This window comes from Camelina sativa, chromosome 14 (assembly GCF_000633955.1).
Source record: "Camelina sativa cultivar DH55 chromosome 14, Cs, whole genome shotgun sequence".
Taxonomy (NCBI): domain Eukaryota; kingdom Viridiplantae; phylum Streptophyta; class Magnoliopsida; order Brassicales; family Brassicaceae; genus Camelina; species Camelina sativa.
Window position 1 is genome coordinate 18,721,781 of NC_025698.1, and position 12,270 is coordinate 18,734,050.

The window sequence follows — 12,270 nt, forward strand, 5'->3', positions numbered from 1 at the left end:
TCTGTACTGAGCAAAATAAATTATACTTTAAGAAACGAAGAGGGTCCATCACAATAATAAAGAAAATGCGTTAGTAAAATTAGTATTTTAACCCTTGTTCATTATATTCAAAAAAAAAAACGCTCGTTTTATTTTCTTACTCATAAAGCACCGTGGAGGATTGAGATATAGCCGTTGGATCATGTGATAAAGTTTCTCTCAGACTACGATAACATCGGCGTGAGATAGGTATATATGTGATCAGTATCCTGTTTGTCTACATAATCTATTTGGAAATGAATCATAAATTTCGTGTAGCGAGCAAAACTATGAGTTACATATGATGATCACTAATTAACTTCTCACACTAACCATCAAACAACAACCAAGTGAACAACTATTGTTTCTTTTCAAAATCACGATTTCGTATTCTTTTTTAGAAAACCCAAAAATAATTTGTTCGGAAATATCCATCAAACAAGCAAGAAGAAGAAAAAAAAAAACCAAAGAGGAAGCAATATACATCATTTTATAAAAGGTACTTGTATCTGTTCCTTTGAATTTATCTAAATATTTTTGGAGGCAAAAGCTTGTGTTTTTCATACGTGAAAATTACCTAGAATGACCTATATCTTGTATGAAATAACTAGAATGACTTCATTCAGGAAGCTATAACTAGAATGACCTATATTTTTTTGTGAAAAAACATTCTAACCTAAATTTCTTTTATATTAACAAAATTGCCATTTCAATTTAATTATGAATAATAAACAAAAAAAATATATTACATAATCTTAAAAAAATTCTCATTATCTTTGTTCTCTCATCTCCTTTTCGACCCAAAAAAAAACCGACAGCAAAAGGTTACCTGGCTTCGACGATGATTCTTCTCCGGCAACGCTACTTCTCTGCCGATGGTTCTTCTCCGTCGACACTACTTCTCCAACGAATCAGTGAGTATACTAAAAGTAAAGTTTTGTTTTGTCTCCCTCTGACCACAAACTTCTCTGGCCAACTTTTGTCATTCTTTACCATTCAATTTAACCATCATTGCTTTTGTGAAAGAGAGTGGCTATTGTATTTAACCATTGTTGTTCTGGCTTTGATGTTCAGAGGATGGAGAAAAAGGTGGCGGCAGTGACAATGATGTAAAACTTTTTAAACCCTAATCTCTGTTTGTGGCAGATTTGTTTATCGTGTAATGGCAGATTTATTTACTGTTTTTCGCAGATTTATTGTTGTTCATCGCAGATTTGTTTTGTTGATGAATTTGCAGATTTGTTGGTCTCAGATATTAAACACTCAAATGCTGAATAGTTCGATACTTTATTGATATGACTGTAGGCTTTTAAATAGCCAAAGAAATGAAGACTAAGTCTTCTACAACGAAACAAAACGAAACTTAAGGAACTGAACCAAAGACTAGGACTACCAGTACTTGACTCCTACAAACCAGGAGCTTATTCAAAACAAGTAAGCAAAGACTTATTCAAAACCCAACAATGCCTCCCCTAAACTGAAAACTGCAGGTGTTCAGTTTACTCCTTCACTAACATGCGAGCACACACTCCAAGCTTCTCCCTTAGCTTGACAAAAACCTCCAGTCTCAATGCTTTGGTTAAAATGTCAGCTACCTGATCACTCGTCCCACAATGCTCCAACTGAACACTCCCTTCGTGAGATCCCTCAAGAAATGAAATCTGACATCAATGTGTTTGCTATGCCCATGAAGTACTGGATTCTTAGATAACTTAATAGTTGAACTGTTGTCACACAAGATCGTAGTACTCATTTCTTGCTTCACACCAAACTCCTCTAGAATTCTTCTCATCCACACACATTGACATGCACAAAAAGCTGCAGCCACAAACTCTGCTTCAGTTGTTGACAAAGTTACCACTGGTTGTTTCTTCGATGCCCAAGCCACAGCAGCTCCACTCATCATGAACGCATATCCGCTTGTGCTCCTCCTGTCGTCCGTGTCTCCAGCATAGTCGCTGTCTGTATAAACGATTAGACCTTCACTACATCCTCTCTTGTAGAACAAGCCATGATACTACGCACCTTTCAGATACCGAAGCACTCGCTTTGCAGCCTGCAAGTGTTGTTCAGTGGGAGCACCCATGTATCTGCTCAACAAACATGCTTCCAACTAGTTGCTTGTAAAGCGTTGCATCGACTTTATCTCCTTCACCTTCCTTTGACAATCTTGAACCAGGGACAATTGGATTCTGCACTGCATTTCCACACTGTAAATTAAACCTCTCCAATATTTCTCCCGCATATTTTCCTTGATGAATGAATATACCCTCCTCATCTTGTACAACCTCAACTCCAAGAAAATACTTCATTTGCCCTAAGTCCGTCATGTCGAATTCATCTTTCATAGATGACTTGAAGTTTTCCAGCATAACATTATCATTCCTAGTAAAAATCAAGTCATCCACATAAAGACTAACAAGCAGATTTTTGTTACCTTCCTTCTTAATGAACAAAGTATGTTCAGACTCACATCTCTGAAATCCTTCCTTGTTGAATTAAGCTTCGATTCTGCGGTACCATGCCCGAGGTGCTTGCTTAAGGCCATACAATGCTTTCTTAAGCTTGTATACCTTATGTTCTTCTCCCCTTTTGATGTAACCTTGTGGCTGCTCAACATGCACATCCTCATGAAGCTCTCCATATAAAAATGTAGACTTTACATCTAGTTGATACACACACCAATTCTTCTGAGCCGCCACTGCTAACATCATTCGAATAGTGTCCCATCGCGCCACCGGAGCAAATACCTCATTGTAATCAACACCATGTTGTTGAGCGTACCGTTTTGCTATAAGTCGTGCTTTGAACTTGTCTACTTCTCCTTTCTCATTTAGCTTTGTCTTGTATACCCATTTTACGCCAATTTTCTTTGCTCTTTGAGGCAACTCCACCAGTTCCCATGTCTTGTTCCTTTCTATTGACTCCAGCTCATACTCCATAGCTTTTATCCATTTATTGTCTCCATATGCTTCTTCGAACGTGGCCGGATCATCAAAAGAAACAAACATGACCATATTGGTGACTTCTTCCTCCTCTTCACTCGACAATTCCTCACCAGTAGTATACTCTTGTAAGTATGAAGGTGGTTTAAGAGTTCTGTCTTGACTTATTGTTGTCTCTTCAACCTTTCTCGGTGGTGACTGTGCAGCGGCTTGGTTTGTCGGTGACAGCGGCAGCTCTGGTGATTGTGGAGCCTCTTGATCTGATGATAGCTGCGGAAGCTCTGCATCAACGTCTTCTTCCTCGCAAATCAACTGCTCCCCATTTGTTTCTCCATTAACCTCCCAGTTCCAGCCCTTCTCTTCTTCAAAGACAACATCTCGGCTGGTCATGACTTTCTTGGTGGCTGGATGATAGAGTCGATAACCCTTTGATTCATTACTCACTCCAATCCACACACAAGTAATGCTCTTATCATCCAGCTTCTTTCTTCTCTGATCTGGCACATGGACGTGCGCAAGACACCCAAAAACTCTGAAATAATCCACTGATGGTTTTACTCCACTCCACATCTCCTCTGGTGTCTTTCCTTGTAATACAGAAGTGGGACTTCTGTTTAAGACATGGACAGCCCATTTTGTTGCTTCTAGCCAAAACTTCTTATGAACTTCTTTATCCTTCAATATGCATTGCACCATGTTCATTATAGTGCGGTTTTTGCGCTCTGCTATGTCGTTCGGTTGCGGTGTGAACGCCGTTGTGAGCTGTCTGCTTATTCCCATCTCCTCGCAGAACTGCTTAAATTCATTAGATGTGTACTCTCCCCCTCTATCAGTTTGCAGGCACACCAACGTTTCTCCAGTCTCTCGTTCAACTTGATTCTTAAATCTTGTGAACAGAACAAATGTATCAGATTTGTTTGACAAAAAACAAATCCACACCTTTATGCTATAATCGTTGATGAAGGTGAGGATGTGTCGTTTGTCGGTGTTTGATGCTGGAGAAATCGGACCACAGAGGTCTGAATGCACCAATTGTAGCCTTCGTGATGATCGCCATAAGCTTTTCTTTGGAATTGATTCTCAATGTTGTTTCCCGACCAAGCAGCTAACACACGCACCATCTCCTCCACCATTCTTTAAATATGGCAGTCCTCTCACCATGTTCTGATATTTTAGCGTCCTCAAACCTTTGTAGTTTAGATGCCCATACCTGCGATGCCATAGTTGAAAGTCGTCCACCGACGATGCAATTTGCAAGCATTCAGGTACAACATCAGTTTGGTTTATGGCTGTCATGACCTTAAACAATTTGTTTGATGTCATTGGAGACTGCAGGACTAGCCCAACTCTTGGATGAAGCAGCTTGAAAACTCCTTCTCTGATTAGCACTTCACACCCTTTCTCTAGGAGCTGACCAATGCTGAGAAGGTTACTTCGTAGGTCTGGAACAAAGTAAACATCGGAGATAACATTTGTTCTTCCTCCTAACTGCAGACTCACGTCTCCCTTCCCCAGCACCCTCAGATGAGAGTTATTTCCCAATTTTACAGAGTGACGAAAACTCTTATCCAATGTGGAGAACAACATCTTTTCTCCACACATATGGTTGCTGCAGCCTGAATCTAGAAACCATGCTTCCTCCTTCTGATTATCTTCTGTGGACGCCATGAGTAGCACCACCTTCATCGCCATCCACTTCAGCATAATTAGCTTTTCCACCCCAGTTTGGACATTCGTATCGAAAATGCCCAATTCTGTGACATTTAAAATACTCAATTGTGGCGTTGTTGAATGATCGTCCTCCTCTTCCGCTACCTCTTCCTTGACTCATTCTTCCTCTGCCTCTTCCTCCTCTATCGTCGAACGTGACCTTTAGTGCTTGAACATCTCCATTGTTGCTAGGCTTTCTCATCTTCTGCTCATGTATGAAGAGTGAGCTTTGCAATGCATCAACCAAGAGATTATCAATGTCTTTCAACTCCTCGATCGAACAAACAATGTAATTGAAATTCTCAGTTAACGTGCGCAGAATCTTCTCCACGATCTGGACATCTCTCATGTCATCTCCACAGTTCCTCATATTGTTAGCCACCACCATTACTCACCCAAAGTAATCTTCTACAGATTCACCAGTCTTCATCTCCAACAGCTCAAAGTTCCTCCGCAAGGTCTGCAATTGAGCACGCTTCACTCGTGAATTCCCTTGGTACTTCACTTTCATCGAATCCCACAGTTGCTTAGAAGTATCTTTCAGTGTAATCGTTTTGAGAACGGTTTTATCGATTGCACTGAACAGATAATTCTTTGTTTTGAGATCTTTCAACCTCGCTTCATCACGCGTCTTCTTCTGCGCATCGGACAACGTCTCTTCACTCGTTGCCTCAACAAAACCATCTCTCACCACACCCCAGTATTCTTTTGATTTCAGCAGATTCTCCATAAGGAGACTCCAGTGATCATAATCCCCATTAAACCTAGGAATGTTTGGTTGTGCAAAACTACTCGATTCTCCCATTTCACTCACCCACTCACTTGTTTTTCTCTCTTTCTCACTCAATAGCTCTGATACCAGATTTGTTGGTCTCAGCTATTAAACACTCAAATGCTGAATAGTTCGATACTTTATTGATATGACTGCAGGCTCTTAAATAGCCAAAGAAATGAAGACTAAGTCTTCTACAACGAAACAAAACGAAACTTAAGGAACTGAACCAAAGACTAGGACTACCACTACTTGACTCCTACAAACCAGGTGCTTATTCAAAACAAGTAAGCAAAGACTTATTCAAAACCCAACAGATTTAGGTTTCATAAATTTCTTTTGTGAAAGAGAGTGGCAACTATATTTATCCATCTTTTTCTGGTTTTGATGCTCAGAGGTTGGAAAAGAAGGTGGCGGCAGTGATAATGGTGTAAAAATTTTAAAAACCCTAATCTCTGTTTGTGAAAGATTTGTTTCTCCTTTGATGGCTGATTTGTTCAATAGTGTTTGCAGATTTATTGTTGTTCATCGCAGATTTGTTTTGTTAATGAATTTGCAGATTGAAGTTTGATAAAGTGCAGGTTTCTTGTTTTAAGTTGCAAATTTTGTTAGTTATTTAGCTTAAGTTTGTAAACAGTTTGCATGTTTTTATTAGAGAGTTAGCTTAGATTTAGGTTGGAGAGTTAGCTCATGCCAGATTTGTTTGTTATTTGGTGCCAGATTTATTTGTTGCTTTGCAATTATTGAGTTAATGTTCTTTGATTACAATGTTTTTGTTTGCGGTTTCTCTCACCCATTGTTTCTCGTTTTTCTCTTCAAGGCCACAAACTTCTCCGGCGACGAAGGGTGATTCGACTAGCTCTCCGTCGACATCCCTTCTCCATAGTTATTTGATGGCAAATTTTTTTGTATATTACTACATATGTTTTCGAAATTACTACAGATTTATACTTGGAACTGCAGATTTTTATAAATTACTACAGATTTTTTCGGATTTACTGTATATTTAATTTCACAACTGCATATTTTTTGAACTAGTAAGACTATTAATGCATATATTTTCGTGTCTAAAACACAACAAAACACAAGAAGTTTAATAACTACAACATAAGTTTAAATTACAACAAAACTTCAAGTCTTCAACAAATAAAATAATATCTCCATAAAATACATATTTTTATGTCATCTTACATGTTTTTGTATAACTGTATAAGAAACACAACAAAACACAAAAAGTTTAATAACTACAACATAAGTTTAAATTACAACAAAACTTCAAGTCTCCAACACATAAAATAATATCTCCATAAAATACATGTTTTTATGCCATCTTACATGTTTTTGTATAACTGTATAAGAAAAGAGAGATATTAGTTTATTTTGAAACGAATACAATATTAATTTAAAATTATAATACAAATGTTTGATTCTCTCTCTTTCTAACCCTCGTATCTCACGCCTCTCTTCTAATATATTGTCTTCTACCTCGCTTCAACTCAAGTCCAAGACAATGTCTCATCAATTTTCATAGAAAAAGTTATAGATCTATTAAAATTAAGTGATAAAAAGGATTGACAGATGAAATCATGAAATCAGATGGCTGAGAATCAAACCTGAAACCCGGCGAGTAAGTTAATAACGCCAAGTCACCGGTTTTTAACGGGTTTATCCAAGTTTTCTCGAGTTATTAACAATCCAGTTTTATGCTAAACCCGAACAAGAATAGTGAAGGGTCGCGGATTAACTGGTTCGACCGGCCTATCCTGTCTGGGTCTGAAAACACTGGATCGTTCATATCTAATGCACTAATTGCGGATAATACATGCAAATGGATTGGTCAAATTCTTCAACGGTCAGATTCCAAGTTCGATATCTAATTTAACTCGGTTCTCTTGGCTTAATCTTGGCAGCAACCGCCTTTTGTCATCCCAAATATTATTAAATCCATGACAAAGCTCGGGAAAACGGTCAAAATCAACCCAAATTATATGCCGAACGTTTTTTTATACACAATCTATAATACCCTGCATTTATCAACAACTAACTAATAATTCGAATTTCCTACTTAAACTTAGCCAATTTCAACATCTTTGCAAACGGTTTTAGTTAACTGTTTAATGGAACTGACTCAGACATCAACAAGGCAACCACTAGCATATCGATATGTTAAGAAAAAAAGTTACAAGCGGGATTCGAACCTGTGTGACATCGTAAAATAAATGTGCTTAGTAACCACTCAGTCATATCAATGTTTCGGTAATTAATAAACAAAGATATAATATATTGGCTATATTGGCTTCGTCTCTCTTCATCTTCTTCTACGTCCGATGCACATGAGAGAGAAAGTCACCAAAAAAACAAATGAATCTTGATTTCAAAATCCAAAATAAAAAAGTATAGATTGAAGAGATCAACATGAAAACAAATGAATCGATTCGTTTATAATTTGTTTATATGTGCTAACGCTCTATAAGAAACGAAAAATAGAGCAAAAATTACGAAATCCAGATCTGGGTTTTACAAAATTCATGGAACTTCATGAAGAGACACAAATAACAACTAGAACGTTGGTGATATGAGAGATGAATCAACCATATAAATAACCCTAGACGAATCGATTTTGGAGTTTGAAATCCAGATTTAGTTGCTTATGATCGTTGTTCTCTTTCCATATCTGAAGGAGGAAGAAGAAGAAGAAGAAAGACAAAAGACAATATCATACATCTTTGTTCATAAAACTCAAAAACGTTGATGTATCCAAGTGGTTAAGGAGCCTATTTGATTTACTATGCCACGTTGGTTTGATTCCTACCTATAGCAATTTTTTTTTCAGCTATAAAATGACATCGTTATGATATCTAGATGTCATGTGGTCTCTGTGTTGATGTCTAACTCAGAGCCGTTAAACGGTCAACTAACATCGTTTATGAAAATGTTGAAATCGGCTAAATTTACAAAGTCAAGGTAGGAAATTTGAATTATTAATTAGTTCAGGTTGATAAATGCATGATATCATAGATTGTGTATGAAAAAACTTTCGGCAAATACTCTGAGTTGATTTTGGCCGTTTTCCCGACAAAGCTACAGTCTCTTGATCTCTCCCACAATGACTTCTCCGGGAAATTCCTCCCTTTATTGCATCGCTCGAGGAGTATGACAAAGCTTCAGTCTCATTGTCACAATCCTTAACCTAGGTCAGAACAATCTGTAGCCTGTCGGCGACGATTCCACACTATTTATCAAGATTTGAGGCACTTTCCACATTGGTTCTCTCTAGGAATCAGTACTCGAGGATTGTGCCAATGAGTTTTGCCAATTTGACCAATATTTATATTACCAATCTTGATCTCTCACAATCTTTTAACTCGTCCATTCCCTGCCTTGAAGAGCATTAACTGCATCGAAGTTTTGGATTTGTCGTACAACCAGTTGAAACTGGTGTAGAGTTATCTTAACGTTATGTTCATTTCAAAATACTACTCGTTGTAATCCTAGTTTTCTAATAAATTGTAATTGATCAAATGAATTTTCTAACTAGTTACACTAGTTTTTGTTGACAAATATCAAGAAAACTCCAGAATAAACATAGATTAATTTTATGCAAGATTACAATGACTAAGACCAAAGAACACAAAGGGGAGAATTACCGTATAACCCGTCTTCACACCTCGAGGTGCCCCCAATATAATCTTGTCTTTCTCCGTACATACCTATCTATTAAGGACATATATTGACTCACTTTTTATCTAAGAAATTGTGTAAGCTTTAGAATACTATCAATTCCGACACATTTGTCGCGGTCTAAGACCATCTCTGATGAAGGAACTGTGGATGATTGAGATATATGAATCGTTGTAGTATCATGAAATGAACGTCAAGAGAACGAGACATGAGATACGCATATACCAGCCACATGCAAAAAGGATAGAGTTGTCTCTCTCTCTCTCTCTACTCTATTCATAACCAATTTACTTTTCTCAATCCCACAACACACAACACCACTAAAAAAAATCTAGACTGATTATTGCCACTAGTTACAGATACCACATGCAAATGATTCGGTCAAAGTCGTCTAACTAACTTTTTTCGTAAAAGTTTAGTAAACAAGAAACTGAAAATGCAAAGAGAATAAAATGAGATCTCATACATTTGACTTTGCAGCTCTCAACTCGCCACTCTCCCTCCATTAATACCTATTGCTTCTCGCAGTCTCACCACACAATACACCACCATGAACTCTTGCTCCTTCACTCTCTTCATATTTGCCACCATTATCCTCATCCGGTGTTTACGTTCCATCCAAGCTTCCTCATGTCATCCTGATGATGAGGCGGGTCTTCTAGCTTTCAAATCAGGTATAACCGAGACCCTTTGGGTATCCTCAACTCCTGGAAAAAGGCACTTATTGCTGCTCATGGAAGGGTGTCACTTGTATCACCAACGACCGCATTACCTCACTAGCATTAGACGGACATTCCGATACTGAAGAAACATTTATCTCCGGCACTATCTCGCCGTCGCTGGCCAAACTCCAGCACCTCGAAGAGATTTCCTTTACCAATTTCCAAAAGATCAAGAGATCTTTTCCCCAATTCCTTTACGGATTACCAAAGTTAAAGTACATTTCCATTCAGAATATCCGTCTCTCCGGTCCGGTCCCCTTCCAACAAACATTGGTGCGCTAAATCAATTGGAACATTTCGATCTTCAAGGAAACCGGTTCAGCGGTCCGATCCCGATATCCATATCCAATTTGACTCGATTAACTCGGCTCAATCTCAGTGGAAACCGCTTCTCTGGCATCATCCCAGATATTTTCAAATCCATGAAGGAGCTTGGATATCTTAATATCTCCAGTAACAAATTATCCGGGAAACTTCCTCCGTCGATTGCATCACTCGCACGGACTCTCTGGGCCCGAAGTGTGGGCCAGAACAATATATCGGGGACCATCCCAGACTATTTATCAAGATTCAAGCTTCTCTCCACATTGGATCTCTCCAAGAATCAGTATTCCGGTGTTGTGCCAAAGAATTTCACCAATCTCACCAGAATTTATGATCTCAATCTTTTCCACAATCTTCTGACCGGTGCATTTCCTGCCTTGGACGTGAGTAACATGCAATCTCTAGATCTCTCATACAACAAATTTATGTCTCTGTGGCTATCCACTTTCTCCTTGTAATTAAAGCTTTGCGGTAAAAAAGCTATGATATGATTTTGCCATAATATTTTTATTAATAAAATGTTTTATGATATGATGAAGAAGCTTCATAACAAAGATTTGTACTAGTGTATTTTAGGGATGACCATGGTTACGGTTGGTTAACTACGGTTCTGGTTAAAGCGATTACAATTATATATGGTTATGGTTATTTAATGATATAATACTTTTGATATTATTTGATGATATGATAGGGTTGATATTATTTAACTTTTAATTGATATGTTTTTTTGGTGTACTCATATGTCTATATATCATATGATTCATATTAAATAAATAATTATTGGTATATTTTATTATGTTTTAAAAACGGTTATGGTTACAAAATTATGGTTTAACTATAAGGTTAATTAACTGTTACATTTAATATAATTTAACCATATATTTACGGTTAATATATATATAATATTAATCTGAATAAATACCACCAAAAGTTGTATTTTTTTAACCGTACCTTTTGGATAATTTTCTAATAAAATCTATATAAAATTTTAATTGTGTGTTTTACGAAAAGTTGTTATTGTTCATTGTAAAGTTGGAACTGTTCATTGTAAAGTTGTGCTTATTCGAATATTCGTATCTTTTGAAATCTATATATATTTGTCTGTTTGAACTGTTTTCCTTTTTGTCATGACACAAAATATTATAAAATTTCAATCTTAATGGCTTTTACAGTTTCCTAAATCATTCTCTAACATTTCTTCTTTTAAAGTAAAGAAATTCTTCTAATTCTTGATTTAACAAAAGATTTTCAGAATGATAAATCTAATTTACAACTTTTAGTTAATTTTATATATATAAATTTAATAAAAATACCTAGATTTTTTTCCAAGAGTTAGACGGATTATATATTGAGTTTTTGGATTTTGACTGTTGAATATTGTAATAAAGATGCATTCTATTTAAAATCAGTTTATATGGATTGCATACATCGGAATTTGGATGATGCATTTACTACAAAGTCCAGATCTGAAAATATATCCTCAAGCTATTTGGCTATCTTGTATATTTTCATTTGTGTTGGACATTTTAATTGTAGTAAACGTGAAATGAATCGTTTTAAACAGTATTTTTTCCAGATAAAATTTCAATTTAAAAAAAAGTAAATAATTCTGATTTGTCACTTCAATATAAAAGAAGGACATTTTCGTTAAATATATTTTTTTTTATTTTTAAAAATTATACAATTGTGTTTGTTCGTTGTAAAGTTGTATCTTTTACCATTAAATATCAATATTATATATTTATTTTGATACAAAATCATACGATTGCGTATGTTTATTGCAGAGGTGTTTTTTTACAATAAATATATATATAATAATAACAGTATTGAATAAATGTCAGTAACAGTTTTCATCGTACCTTTTCGTTAAATATTCTTTCTCTTTTGAAAAAATCATATGATTGCGTCTTTTCATTGTAGAGTTGTGTCTTTTACCATAAAAGAAAATCAAAGTATTGCTTCTGTTCATTGTAGATTTATGTCTTCTCATCATATCTTATTTACAACTTTTCATTTAAATAGTTATATTTATCTAAATGTTTATATCTTTTGAACTATATATCTATATATATATATATATATTTGGCTCTACCTAGAT

General features: G+C 36.2%; 1 pseudogene; it reads left to right on the forward strand.

Annotated features, from left to right (window-relative positions):
- LOC104741950 lies at positions 9,677-10,703 on the forward strand (annotated as a pseudogene).